Here is a 13,694-nt window from a genome sequence, read left to right as displayed (position 1 = left end):
ACACCTACATGGTAGCCTATATTCATCATCTACAATAACTCCAGTTCCAGGGAATCTAAGACCTGCTACCGGCCTCTGTGGGTAATGTGGCCTTCTGTTCACACATGGTGCAGAGGCATACATGAGGACAAAACACTCATACACATAAAATAAAATTGAAGATGTATTTAAACTGTTAAAAAATTCTAGGACCTTTCCTGATATACTAATCCTTCTAAGATTAGCCATAAATTGGACAATCAACATCTCAAATGGTTTAAATTTTTGTAGCTATTTTAAAGCTAATTATAAAATTAATATCAAAATGTAAAGAACCTTGATGATTAAAAATAAGTTTTGAAAAATGAGAAAGAAAAGTAAATAAACATTTTGAAAAAGTATATAATTGCTCATTTAATGTTTTAAAGCTGCATTAATGAGATAATCTTGGTGTTGGAAGTTCTTCAGTATGTGTGTTGATTTTATTGATTAATGAATAAATAAGTTATTTTGGCCTGTGATAGAGTAGAATAGAGCTAGGCAGGGAAGACTGAACAGAAAACTGTGAGAAATAAGGGAGTGTCAAAGAGCTGCCATGGAGCAGCCAGAGGAAAAAGACATGAGCTGCCAGTTGGAACCTTGCCAGTAGGCCACGAGTCTTGTGGTAAAATAGAAATGTGATAAATTAAGTTGTAAGAGCTAGCCAATAAGAATCTAGAGCTAATATAAAGACAGATAATCTTTGACTAAATAATATAATAAATGCATTATAGAACTACATAAATAAGTTTCCAGAGTAGTCCAAAGTAATCTACGGCATAGAAGTCAGGTCGGTTTTTGTCTCCATTTGTAGGTAGGGGACATTTACCTGCAAAGAGGGAGAAAGATTTTATGATGAAGATAATTTACCATCCATAAATGCATACTGGTAATATGAATATGTCAATTTATTATAATTCATTCACCAATCTACTAAAATGTGTAGAATATATATATATATATAATTTCAATAAAGGCAGTTTAAGATATTAATCTATATGTTCAATTTATAGTGATAATACTCTGAGACTGATGTGCTACTTTGTGTTTGTTGGGGTGAAAATTATTTGCTGACAAGGGGAAAAACTTTCAGCTTATACTATAGTTTGAGGTAAACAATGAGACCATGAAGTAGGACTATCAAATGTCCCAGCATTTCTACTGCCTGGTACAACTAAAGAAAAGAAACTGGGCCACAGAGCACACAGCATGAAGTCCAGGTTCTAATTGGTTTTGTTTGTCTTACAGGTTCCATGGCTGTAAAAAGGCACAGTGGAGACTTTGCTTTATAGAAACATTACATCACAGTGAAGGTGCCTGTCAGGGCTGGGGTGGCAAATCTTTTCTAATTTGTGTTTAGGAAACTCCATGTAATGAACTCCAGATTGATTTATCTGACCCTACTCTTAGAGGAGGATATTTTTTGAAACATTGACATTAAACAAGCCTTTTCTCTACTCAAAAAGGACATATAATTATATAAGCCTATATTATTAGAAGAAGAAAAATAATCTCGAAGAAAGATATGTAGAAAAATTAACTATCTACCAAGATGAATATATTCTTTTTAAATGTTTATAGAAAAATTAATATATGAGACACAGTGCTGTTCATATACCCTGAGTTACTGACGCCACTGTTTGGTTCAGTGGAGCCTATAAACGCTAATTTTTACACAAATTTTATTCTTTCGTTAGGTATCTTTAAACTTTTCAGATACCTTTAGAAAATAATTGCAGTCTAGATGAGGTAAGTATGACTGTGTAGCTGATAACATTGTTCTTGATTCCAATAGAGTTTCCATTTGATTAACGTTGGTGCATTTACCTGGAGATTTTATTATATTTGAAGACTTGGCCATCAGTAAGTGTCAGATGAGAAAGAGAGAGAGAGAGATTGTCCAAAGGGGCCTTCAACTGAACTCTATATTCTTTCCGACCTATTCCTGAACTCTATATTCTTTCCGACCTATTTCAGCCACGGAATAAATTGGCATCTTAACTAATTTAAGCATACTTTGGAAAGAATATCAGTTGGATACTGGCAATTTAAGCTCTAATCCCATTTCTTCCATCAGCTTTCTTTGTGAGCTTGGCCAGGCATAGAGGGCTTTAGGTAGCCCAGAATGAGTATCACTTATAAAGAGTCACACCAAAAACTTGGAATATGCTTTGCCAATTTTAAATTGAATATCTGGTATTGAGTTTCTGGTTGGGATTTTTATTTAATAAGTAGGACAGTATTCTTTCACGCAAGAAGCAGACCACTTTACACATCTCTCTCTAAAGGAAGCAAGCAAAAAACAAAACAAAAAACCGACCAAACCCATAAATCAAATTAAGTATCAGAAAGAATTAGAATGTTTATTCTAATGTTGTATACACTCTGGAATGATTAACTTTTTTGTCAAATATATTATGACTAAAATGTATTCTAATTTTTTAAATCATAAAATTCTCAAACTGTATCTTTTAAAATACATTTGAAGTTTTATGTTCTTTCACTTTGAAAATATCTAGTTTTTTTTTAACTTTTTTTTTTATTAAATTATAAAAGTTTCCATTTCAGCCCCTCCTCCCAACACCCTCCCACTCCCCCCACTCCCTCTCCTCCTCCCTCTCCATCCCCTAGAGCAGTCAGGGTTTCCTGCCCTGTGGGAAGTTCAAGTTCCTCCCCCCTCCCTCCAGGTCCAGGAAAGGTGAGAGTCCAAACAGACTGGAGCGCCAAAATCCAGTATATGCAGAGGAAGCAAGTCCCAGTGTCATTGTCAATGGCTTTTCAAAAAGGCTCCGGGCCAGCCACATTCAGAGAATCTGGTTGGATCACGACCTCGTTCAGTCCCAGTCCAACAGGCCTTGGTGAACTCTCATTATATCAGTTCCCTTGTATCAGTGGGTGCTCGCATCCCTCGCAGTCCTGATTACTTTTTTTTATTTTCTTCATCTTTCTGTTCCTCATTTGGACCGTGGAGCGCTCAGTTCGGTGTTCAATATGGGTCTCCATCTGTATCGCCATCCAACGTCGGATGAAGGTTTCCTCTGCCCTTGCCTTCTTTGCTCACGTTCTCTTTCCTTCTGCCTCTTATTTGGACATAGGGAGCTAGGTCCAGTGTTCCAACGTGGTTCTCCGCCTCCATCTCCTTTGCATGTCACCATAGAACCCTCATCTGGCGAAAATATCTAGTTTTATCTCAAATTGGAGCCAATATCTTTCTTTCTATGGGTTCATATTAGATATTATTTGATTTTTTTGTACTTTTTAATGTTATGATATATCTTGAATAATATGTGTTAAAATTTTATGATAGATTGATTGAGAAATGTCCCCTATAGTCTCAGGGATTTGAGTACCTAGTTCCCAAATGACACTGCTATTTGGAAGGCTTAAGAGGTGTGGTCTTGTTGGAGGAAGTTTATCACTGGAGGGGACTTTGGGAGTTTAAGGACACACATAATTTCAAGCTCTCTCCCTTTGCTTCCTTCTTGCAGTTAAGATAAGCCCACAGTTTTTGCTGTAGCAGCCATGGCCCCACTCTGCCATCAAAGACTTTTATCCCTTCGGGATTGAAACCTCTTTCTTCTATAAGTTGCCTCACTTGTGGTATTTTATCAAAGCAATAGAAAAGTAACTAATACAAAGTTGAACTGTACATCTTTGAATACACATGTTAAATTCCTAATGCTCAGTGCCCTCAAAGGTGGCTTTCTGTGGAAACAGGTTTGCAGCTGATGCACTGTTAGATCATCTTGGGTGGTATTGATGCAAGGGGATGTCATAATCCAACTGAGCTGGTGGTCTCATGAAAAGGAGAAATTCTGATACAGAGGACTCATACAGAAAATATCATGTAAAGTTGACTGGAGGGAGTTATGATACTGTAAGCCAAATAGCTACTAGAGGTTGGGAGGGGCTCAGAAGAGGCTTAGGCACATTGAGAAGCATCATAGCTTTCTGAAATATTGATCTCAGATGTCTAAACTCTAGCACTATGATATGACAAATTTAGATAGTTTTAGTTACTTAGTTTGTGGTGTTGTTCACGGTCAGTCCTATCTGACATGACACTCCAATTGGCTGTAGAAGATTTTGACTTTTTCTACTTTTCTCTAGGGCAGTGTCAGAATAAGGCCTACAGAATTTTGACTTGGTGGCATGTTCTGTGCTCCTTTTAAAATGCAAGCATTAATGAAAAGTGACTCTAGAATACTTAAAATGTGGCTACTGCACCTCTGATCAATCAACTTTTATTCTTTTATTTTATTAATATATATTTATGTTGAAATAGCTATAAGAAGCTACTACCTCTTTGTTGTCTAGGTTCTTTGGGGTTGTGGATTGTAAAGTGGTCCCTAAGAAAGATATACATGGATCTACGTAAGAAGGAAAAAGACAAGATCTCCTGAGTATATTGGGAGCATGAGGGATAGGAAAGAGGGTAGAAGGAGACAACCGTGGAAGGGAGGAGAGCAGAGAAAAATGTATAGCTCAATAAAAACAACAAAAAAAGCTAGTACCTACTATGAAAGATACTGCAACTCACATGCCTCAAATGTAGCATCTACTTCTTTTTTATCAATTATGTTTTATTGTGCTATACATTTTCCTCTGTCCCCCTCTCTTCCTCCCTTCTCTCCTTCTCCCCTCTCCCATTCTAATTCCTAGTCCTACATAACTTGCCTTTAGCTTTCAAACATTGCCATACGTGCCCTGATAGAGTAAACCATGTCAGAGTTTGATAAATCTTGTTGATCAGAATTCCTACAATGCCCAGAAATTCAACTGAAATGAATAAGACAATCAGGAAAGGGAGAATGCTGGGTTCTAATTCATTCCTCATTTTCTTTTCACTAATCACTGATTCTGCTGAACCTGCACTCCAACCTCCCCGTCATGCTGGTGTTGGTTTAAAATGAATCATGACTCTGAATTAAGAACTAGGCCATGAGACTAGCCACAGAGATTATTTGTTACGTCAGTGACCTTAACACGGAATCTAACCAGGACTGAAAATACACATGAATCAACTGGGCTATGGGAAGAACTTCACCTTTCACTGACGCTTTTCAGATTCTCATCTCCCATGATTACTGTTGCTTTTGTTTTCTCTACAGATTCTTTGTTTGAAACAAAGCTATACCCCAAATTTTAACTAATTGAGCTATTTATTTCTATCCTTTGATAAACTTTCTCAATTGATTTTTGTATTTTACATTACAATGTTAATTTTGTAACCATCTCAGAGATGCCATCTTTCATGGATTACATTAAAGTTTCAAACAAAATCGGCATTTTGATCAATGACTTAAATAATCTAGTAAAATTTCTCAAGAAAAGACTTTATTTCCAAAATAATTTCTAAAACTTTTAATCTAGTTTTTCTATATTTTATCTTATGTATTATAATTTGGTCTTGTAATTTTGTCCTGGGTTTAAGACTAGTCATTATTTGTCTTCAAGTTGTCAAGAAAATTCTAATCTTTCTTAGAAAAGTAATAGAGAAAAAAATCATACTGTTCTTTGTTCAAGGTAATCCTCTCTGGAATTAATGGCTGCTGAGAGAAAGAGAATCATTATTCTCCAGGGAAGAGCTCCTTAATAGGTTATCTAGTGTTATGAGGTCAGGCCTAAACACATGTACATATTAGCAATACTAAAAGAACTCAGTAGATTATATATATATATATATATATATATATATATACATGTATACACACATATCACATACATATAAATGTGTGCAACTAACAATGAAAGACGAAGTGGTCTTGAATTAGAGAGGGAGTGGGGGGTCACAGGAGAAGTTGGAGGTGGGAGAGAAGAGGTAGAGATGATGTAGGTACAATCATAACTGGGAATAGAATTGTGCATTAACCTAAGCTCATGTTGCCTTCATCCTATCCTTGGCTTTTCTGGACTCTGGTTTTAGGGTAAGAGATAAATTACCCTGTGTCTAGTTTTGTTATGTGACAATAAAATCTCAGGGATTCTCTCACCACATGGTGATATCATCAGACCAAGGAAGTGAGTGATGGAGTGGAAGTACTGGGTGGGAACTGAGAAGACATGGACTAAGATTCTGATCTTATACCATGATTGGTGAACTTGGTGATCTTTTTTGAAATTTGTGAAATTATTTTTATTTGCATTTTTGCTTTAAAATCCCCATTCAAAAATGCCTTCAGTATAGAAACCACTGGAAAAATATTTCTGCAGGTTGTATAATTACTGAATTAGTTGCTTATCTTGTTGATGTGGCCAAAGCAACTTAAGCCAGAAAAGACTTATTTTGACTTACAATCTCTTATGGTAGGAGGCATCTGGTCATAGTGCCTGCACAGCGAAGAGACAGAAGGTGGTGAAAACATGTGCTCAGCTCACTTTCTACTTTTTATTCCATCTTGGAACTTAACCCAAAGGAAGGGCGTCATCCATGTTCCACCTCAGTTAATCTAGTCTCGATGATTCCTCTGATGTTTTATTCTGAATCCCATCATATTACCAATCATAATTAACCATAGCTGCACTGCAAGTCAAATACAAAATCTGTTTTTAGTTTTTAGAACAGTGAACAGAACTATTTCTTCAGTTCATAGGATTCTTTATTCCAAGTAACCGCAAGTAATCATGGAAAATGTTGTTCTATGAAAACATGAACAATGATTTTTATCCAATTTTAAATGTCAACCTAAATTCTAAGACCCTATGTTGACTGATGAGTCTTCATTTAGTTGTTTTAAAGGAAATGAAATAACAAGGCCATTAAGAGTTTTCAAGAATTTAAAAACCACTAATGGCAGGCATTCATTTTCATTAAGAGATAGAACACCACGTGAATTTGCTTTTCTGAGAATTTGAACTGCAAGAAGGTAGTGGTATTTGAATGGATAAGCCATCTGTTTTTAGATGAACTACTATGTCATTTTACAGTTCCCAGTTCCTAAAGGTAAGACTTCAATGGCTCATATTTCCTCATTAAATTATTTTTTGTCTTTCATTTTTTCCTTTACATTTTGGAGGAAAGTATTTTAGTGTTCCTTATTAGACTTCACTTCTACATTGACATAAACAAGAATATCCCTAAGACTCCTATTGACATTACACATTCAGTCCACATTTGGTTAGCAAAATCTAAAGATGATGTCATCTAATTAAGAACAAGGTTTAGTTTGCTTTTAAAATATCTTCATCTCCACCTCTCTTTTATCTTCGAGTTGTCAAGATTTCTCCTAAAACTAGAGGAAATAACCATTGACTATGAGTCAGAAAAGGAATGTCTGGAAGATATGAGGACTGCTTAGCACAGTATGTGCCAGAGTAACAGCATCTACCCTCTGCTCAGGATACTTGAAGGATCTTTTTTTTTAAAGCTGGTATTAGCAAGGCTAGATCAACAACCTAGAATCCAGGCTGCTAATTTTGTTACCTTCTGATCTTTTGAGTGTCTCTCAATACTCCTCCCCTCCCCTCCCCTCCCCTCCCCTCCCCTCCCCTCCCCTCCCCTCCCCTCCCCTCCCCTCCCCTCCCCTCCCCTCCCCCCCTCTCCTCCCCTCCCCTCCCCCCTCCCCTCCCCTCCCCTCCCCTCCCCTCCCCTTCCCTCCTCTCCCCTCCCCTTCCCCCTTCTCTCAAAGGATTTTTCCATGCAACAGCCCAGTTTGCTACACAGAACTTGCTTTGTAGACCAGGCTGGGAATCTCTGGGAATTCAGAGATTCGCTTGCCTCTGCCTCCCAAATGCTGGAATTACAAGTGTGAGCCACCACTGCTCAGCATCATGAACATCATCAGTTCTTTCAGAGCCTCTCACCCACCACTCTTATCAGTTATGTTAACAGATATTCATTATTACCAGTTTTGTAGGACACTAACACTCAAGTGTTTGTGATCTTCTTTGAACTTTGTGTATATATCTATAAATATTGTCAGTATTAACCTGAACTGACCTATTCTCTTACTTTCTATGATCAAAGTTTGTAGCTATTTTAAAGCTAAAAAGCAAGTTTAAGAATTGATTCCGCCTTTTTCAATATAACTTTAATAAGAAAAATCCCATACACCTTAATCATAAAACAATTGGACTTTGATTTGTGGATATATGATTGTGTCGAGACCCTCTGCTTGAAAGAAACGTGTGTCCAGTATGATACAGAGAGTGACACATATCATATCTCTTGTCTTCCGTATATAAAACCACAGGGTATTGAGTTTAATGGGATTATAAAAACTAGAAATTAACCTGAAAAATTATTTACTGACTATCTGTAATTCTAGTCGGGAGAAATCTTTCACAATGCTTTTTTATTTATTAGACTCTGCATAGAAGATAACATGATAAATGGATACCTTTGGCTTTCTATGCAAGTAGTCAAACAAGTCAGTAGTGCTCAGCAGACAAAACATTTTTCTCGGATCATCAGTGTTTATTCTCATGACATTTCCATTACTACATATGATATCGTCTGCCTTTCCCAAGTCCTGCTCTCCTTCTGTTATAGATCATAAATGATGGGCTCATAGTTTTATAAAGTGAGCCTTACTTCTTGTTTGGAAATTGGTTCCACATTTACAAGACCTTTTTGGAACCTCACATGAACTCAAATATTTATGATTGCTGTTAACCTCAAAAATAAACAGGATCTTATTCTTAATGCAGGAGGATGCGCTCTTCTCATTAGCTTCTGGAAAGTTACTGGCTCTACTGCTCAAGAAGTTTGGGATCATTTATCACAAAATTATCTGGTAGTTGAGAAAACTAGATACTGGGAAACTAAACCTCCCACAGAAAGAAAAGCAATTAACGGCAGATTTCGTTTTCTGTATTCAAACCATTTTGCTCAACTACAAGAGTTCAAATTAAATGCATGACATCTTCCCTCTCTTTTGTATCTAGAACCATGGCACAGGAACAAATATCAGCATTGAAACCACAGAATAAGACATTCATGGTGAGACTTTATGGACTGTATCAAAATTTCCTCGTTTTGTTATTGGGTCTTTTCCTTTGAAAAGCTTCTTAGCTAACACCATGCAAAGTAAAGAGCATTCACTTTAAATCTAAGGAGACCAGATTCAAACCTCAGTTCTACTTTCTCCTTAGCATTTTGATGATATACACAAAATGATGATGGCACTATAACTTCACCAGTATGTTGTAAGATTGAACAGGGTGATGTCCTATAAATCATGGTTTGGTATATAACAAGGGTTCACTACATTGTTGCTATCCTTAATAATATCCATGGATCCCAGAATGAATATTTCTACACTTAAGACTCGGTGATGTGCTGCTGTAAGGAAAATGTTTTATTTCCCAGAAGCAATGGAGATTCTTTCTTTCTTATGATAAGAAGAGATGGCATGGCCGATGTCATTGCTTTATTTCAGCTACTTCCTTAACTCAGTAATATGTCCACAATCAGACAACTAGAAAGTAACAGGGACAGGAACTAAAACTTTCTTAGATATGGCTCCATGAACTCATGGCTCTGACATAAAACTTCTTTTAACTTTAGAGAATAACTATACCTTTCTACAGATTACATAGGCATTCCTCTTTATATCACAGATTAAACATTTGTTAGGTAAACTAATATTTCCATAATATATACATTAAAGCCTGGAAAATTACTGAAACATGAAATAGGGTCCTTTGTAATCATGTCTGGCAAAAGAACCATGGAAAAAAATGGACCGTAGAACACTTCCCATATAGTGAGGGTGACAGGATTTGATTCACAGTCGTTGGTTTTTATACTCATATCCAGTTCACACTATGAACTTCTTAGCTGGTGTGCTGAGAATTTCATGATAGATAACTAGATATGAAATGAGTTACAGCTGACTACAGGATTCTAGTTTGTGGAATAAAATGATGTAAGTATTAACCGAAGAATAGAAAAACCACTTGAGTCTATTTAGGGTAGTTGATAATAAGGTCAGCACTGAAAACTAATGTAAGCTTCTCTAAGTCCCACGTCTAAAGACATTTATATTGTGTTTTATAGTATGAAATAGATGCCCTGTTAGATAACAAAGGTTCAAAATAGAGTTCCACTGAGAGTAAAAACATTGGAGATGGCATTTTGGCATTTGCAATGTACATATTCTAAATGGATATATATGAAGTTGAACATATATATATATATGTATTACATTATGCAATAGAAATTATGAAGAGTCATTAGACAATACAAAGAAACAGATGATGCATGTTATACTAATTTTTCCATAGCAAATGTCTTTTTATCCAAATATTAAATTTGATATACACAAAGAGACCACATATTGTAGTTCTCAGTGCAGAAAGACAGCCAAACTGTTGGCTGCGAATTCTGACTGCCACTTACTATCTTTTCCAAGTGATTTAGACTTAATATGGCTCAGTGTGATCATTCCTAAAATGGGCTTAAATACTGCCTATCTGAGAGGTTATGGGAGGATTAATTTAAATCCCTTATCTTTATAAATTATTTTAAAGGGCCTGGCATACTGTAAGTAAGATCTTAGCAAATGTTAATCATGATTGTGCTGGGGATATGGCAAAACACTTTGAATACTCAAAGGGATCATTTCTTCCTGGGAAGAGAGGAAAAGGCTTAAGTTCTCTGCCATGACCATTTTATCTGCCTGCTGCTTCCTATTTCTTTATCAAAATCTACTCAGATGTTATCACTTTTTGTGAATTTTAATCTGCCTCCCTTGCTTTAATCAGATGGGATTAATCTCCCCATTGTACTCTCTCTAGCTTCTGTATGATTTTACCATCTGGTGAGCTATTTCTACTTGTTGCTTTCTAAAACTACTGTGGAAATTCATGAACTCAGATCAGTGTGTTTCTTAACTGTGCCATCTTTATATCCATGTCAACACTCAGTAGAATAGCTGATCTTTTCTGTCACATCAAACTATTAAAATTGCATTTGGACAAGACTTTAAGAGCTCAAACCCTAACGACTTTATAATTCTCAGTTACTAAAAGAATGGTGGTTGATTATTACTTGCTGTGATCAGGCATAGTGCAAAGGATTATGTGTGCAATATTAATTCTTAGCCTTGCAAAATATTTTCTCCTTCTGTTCTCAACTTTATTGAAAATACTACTGGCAGAGAATATTTGAGATTGTCCTTTGAGCATCTTAGGAAATTATTAGAACTTTACAGAGAAGTACAATGGAAAAGAAAGATGCCCTGGGGACTTGATCTAATGACTCTTGAAGTATATTTTCTTTTAAAATAAGCCAGAATGCTTACAAAATAGACAGACAAGTCAATAAAAAGAGGGTGGAATATCTAAATAAAGGAGATAGATTTTCAGTAGAGTTCAGACAACTAGATAATTTTGGGGAGTGATATAGAGCTGAGCTCCCTTATCATCACTTATAGTAAAACTAGTCTCCCGTAAAATAAAAAATATAATATTTATTTAAAAGGAGGCTGCATAAGAATATGCTACTCTGTGTCTGAGAACTTTTTCTAAACTTTCAGCAAATAAAGTCAAGTCCTATACTTTAAACTATAGTTGGTATGATAATTCAAATATTTGCAATATATCAGAAATAATAAAAGTCTTTAAAACTACATTAATGATCTAGGACTCAGAAATATTTAAAGAATCTATAATAAAATATGCTCATTTATGAAATAATTCAGTGAATGATTTCAATGGAATTTAATGAAATGAGAAAAATTCACACAAAGGTAATGAATAATAATGCTAGAGACCTCAAAATCATAAATATTGTTTATTAAAATATTTAACTAAATAAAAGATCAAATATATGAAGTTATTCTATATTCAAATATAAATTTAGAATGAGATCACAGTGGTTTCTATTTGTAGCAGTGCTGGAGTCAATGGAACTTTAGAGTGAATTCTAAAGGCATTGTTATGGGTTAGTTATCAGACTTTAGAAATGGGAGTGTGAAAGCTACAGTATTGCCTTCTGACCTAGCTTATTTCACTTAGCCTAATAATTACTGGGCATGGGGAAAGGGGAGAGAAAGGGAGGACAAAAGAATTTGAGATTGTGAACACTAAGTTATGTAAAGGAGATAATAATTTGATTTTATTAGAAAATATATAATACATTTATTGAAATGTTTCACTATATTCTGTGATGATGTATAATTATTATATATTAATAAAGAAGTTTTAAAAATAGAAATGTTAACTATTGCAATATGATAATTATACTTTATAAGTATGTATCAAAATATCACACTGTACCCCATAAATCAACATGATTATAGTATTCATCAGTAAAAAAAGAATATATGTTTATTGACATGAAAATTTTAACAATGTATTGTGAAGTACAGATATTATTCTTAAAATATTGTTTGTTAAGATCTGCTATTAGGGAAATGTGAATGAAGATTAGGAAGAAGTAGCAAGTCCATATTATGTTGTGTATATATATATATATATGTATATATAGTATTAGATATATACACATATATGATAGTTTTTAAAGTGGTTTTTTCATTTACTCTTTCTCGAGTTATGCATGCATGACATGTGTGTGTTTTGGGTAGAGTACATTTACTGTTAATCTAAAATTACAACCTATTAATAAGAAAAGGAAGAATAACTGAGAGGGTGTTTACGAACAAATGTGCTGCTGTCATTTCCAATGACATTAGCTGGGCACTTGGAAATGGTAGTTTGAGGCCTTCCCCTTTGTAATTCGAAACACAGCTGCTGCTCTTCGCGCATGGATAATTCCAAACTGCGGATTATGTTTTCCTATTTTTCCTTCTCTTCAAAAATTTCCAGAGCCTAGAGAAAACAAAACACCGTGAATTATTAGCACATGGAAGAAATACCAGGGGGAAAGGCCATTTTAAAACTTCACTTTTAAAAATAAATAATTTGTTTCCTTCTCCCATCTAAATGCTCAAAATACCCGTGATTTACTGAGGAAAGTTCCAGATTTATTTCCTAGGGAATGACAGATACATTTTCCAGATGTGGTGTTTGCGCAGTTGTGTTATTTATCACAGGTGGCGGCCCTTTTCCTCTCTGTTTAGCTCATTATAGAAACAGAAGACAGAAGAGACACAGGCAGCTCAGCCTCAACAGAAATGTGCTAGAAGCTTCTAAGGGTTGACAAGTAACACTAACGTGGATCCTATGGGGTGGATCTTGTTAAAATAGCTTTTTATGATTGGAGATGACGACATTTTTGTTTTCGTTTTATAATTTAGGTAGGGTGTGACAACAGCATAAGCAAATTTGGATAAAAAGTCTAGTTGATATTCAGATATTAGCTATATAATTTCTTAGAGTTTTGATCAACTCTTAGTAGATCTCTTAATATTTCTATCGTGTGTCTCTCTTTTCTCTTTCTTTCTTGAAAGACAAGTTTCTGTGGCCTACTTTGAATTTTATTTTGGATAATGCGTTGCTGCTATTTCCAATAAGGTGCCAACATTAACCACAATAAAACTTCCTGACTTCATAAAATATTTACTTTATGGGAACTGCAACAACTCCCCGGCAACATTTCCTAATAAAAAAGGAGGTTATTTTAAGTAGAGTTCATTCTACAGGGCTAGAAATAAGCCTGTAATTGTTTGATTCCAACTTGATCACCAAATGACACTGTTGTTTCTAACAATACATTCAGGCGTGGAGAACAGATAGGTCTTTAAAGCAGACAAACAGTGCAAGTGCAAATG

General features: G+C 35.3%; 1 long non-coding RNA gene across 2 annotated transcripts in view; it reads right to left on the bottom strand.

Annotated features, from left to right (window-relative positions):
- Positions 1 to 11,740: 11,740 nt before the first annotated feature.
- Positions 11,741 to 13,694, bottom strand: part of LOC146892656 (uncharacterized) — a 46,713-nt gene continuing 44,759 nt past the window's right edge. For both annotated transcript variants that reach the window (XR_015003965.2, XR_015003966.2), the window contains one exon: positions 11,741 to 12,792. This is a non-coding gene — a long non-coding RNA (uncharacterized LOC146892656). The remainder of the gene's footprint in view (positions 12,793 to 13,694) is intronic.

The sequence above is a fragment of the Myodes glareolus genome, chromosome 10 (assembly GCF_982192425.1).
Source record: "Myodes glareolus chromosome 10, mMyoGla1.1, whole genome shotgun sequence".
NCBI classification, from domain to species: Eukaryota; Metazoa; Chordata; class Mammalia; order Rodentia; family Cricetidae; genus Myodes; species Myodes glareolus.
Note: the sequence above shows the minus strand (reverse complement) of the source record. Positions and strands in the feature narration are given on the sequence as shown.